Genomic DNA, 1926 nt, shown 5'->3' with positions numbered 1-1926 from the left:
TTTTTCCCCCCTTACATGTCATTGAACAACTAGTTTCTCTCCCTTTTGTCAGTTCCCATTGTGTATTTTTCAGAAGAAGTACTGTATTCAGGTGCCAGACAATAAATTGTCACACAATGGAAAATGATATGCCACAACATTCATTGTAAGGTTTAATAAAATTAAATTTGCACCAAATACAAGTGTATTCTTATTAACTCTTAATACTTGATTGATGTACTCTTAATGCTTTTGATAGTAGATTCCTGCTTCAAAAAAACAATTTGTGGTCAGAACTTAAGAGAGAGCGTTTATTATTAATACTTCTATGTAAAAAAAGATGATGTAGGTACAGTTCATTCTAACTTTTTTTCCAGTGAAGACCATAGAAACTAAAGATGGGAAGACTTTTGTTGTCAAATGCATGGGAGACAGATTGCTCTTAACTTTTGTTCTTGCTTTTTTTTTAAACTGTTTTGGTATTAAGTATCAGAAGCATGTCATAAATATATTACTATAAAGGTAAGTTTTATAAATTTATTTCCATCACTTTTAAATCATAAAATCATAAAAAGTGCTCCTTGTCTTTTCGTTATATGTAAGCTTTGTAATACAAAAAACTTTAATAGGTCCAGAAAATGCACTGGCTGTAATTTCTAAACTCCAAGCATAGACTGAAATATCCAATTGAGTAGGCTTTCTCCTTCTGAATCATTAACCTTCCATACCTGTAACAAATACGGGCTTTGTCATCCTTTTGACAGGACCCCTTTAAACCTTAGTCTTCTTTACCCTTGGTTCTGTGGTGGTTCTGAGCACCGGCACCAATATTTAAAAGGAAATTTAAATTTATTAGGATAAGGATATTATATTTTTAAGGATTTGAACAAAAGAAGTCTTATATCCTCAGGATACTCTATTTTTTAAAGATTTTTTTTTACCCTTTCCCTATCTCTGAAGTATGAGCAGATTCTTGAGTAATTTTGGTTGTGGGAATTTTTTTGGGGGGGGGGGAGATCATGTGAGAGAGAGACATCGATTGGTTGCCTCTGCACACGCCCTGACCGGGCCCCGGGATTGAGCCTGCAACTGAGGTGCCCTTGACCAGAATCAAACCTGCGACCCTTAGTCCATGGGCCGATGTTCTAGCCACTGAGCCGAACCGGCCAGGGCAATTTGGTGTAATTTTAGATTTACAAGAAAAGAGTTCCTGTATACCCTTTATCTAGTTTCTTCTAATGTTAACATCTTACATGGTACCTTTATGAAAACTAAGAAATTAACATTGATACAATGCAATTAACCAAGCCATAGACTTTATTTAGATTTCACAGTTGTTCTAATCTACTAATGTCCCTTTTCTGTTGCTGGACACTATAATGCTTTCAGTCATCATGTTTTCTTAGTCTGTAACAGTTTCTCCAACAGTTTTCTTAGACATTGACATTTTGGAAGACCACTGGTCAGATATTTTGTAGATTGTCCCACAATTTGAATCTATGTGATAGTTTTTCATGATTTTACTGGGATTTTCATTTTCTGAGGATGAATACCACAGAGATGAGTTGCTTTTCTCATCACATCAGTTGGCACGTGATACCAGCATGATTTATCACTGGTGATATTTTCCTTGATCACTTGGTTAAGATAGTATCTGCCAGGTTCTTTGTATACTGGAGAGCTGGTTTTTTTCAGTTTCATATGCTGTTCTTGGCAGTCAGTCACTAAGTCCAACCCTTGCTCATGGAGAAGAGGAATTAAGTTCTCCCTAGAGGGGATATTCACATATATTATTTGGAATTCTAATGTAAGGAAGATTTGTCACTTTCAATCAGTTTTCATAAAGGCTCATGGATATGTATTTTATTTTTGTGTGTTGTAATAAAATGATTATTTCTTTTGATGCTCAGATTATTCTAGCTTTGGCCATTGGGTGTCATGTCCTTT

The sequence above is a fragment of the Miniopterus natalensis genome, chromosome 3 (genome assembly GCF_054644295.1).
Source record: "Miniopterus natalensis isolate mMinNat1 chromosome 3, mMinNat1.hap1, whole genome shotgun sequence".
In the NCBI taxonomy this organism is placed as follows: Eukaryota; Metazoa; Chordata; class Mammalia; order Chiroptera; family Miniopteridae; genus Miniopterus; species Miniopterus natalensis.
This window is presented reverse-complemented; position numbering follows the sequence as displayed.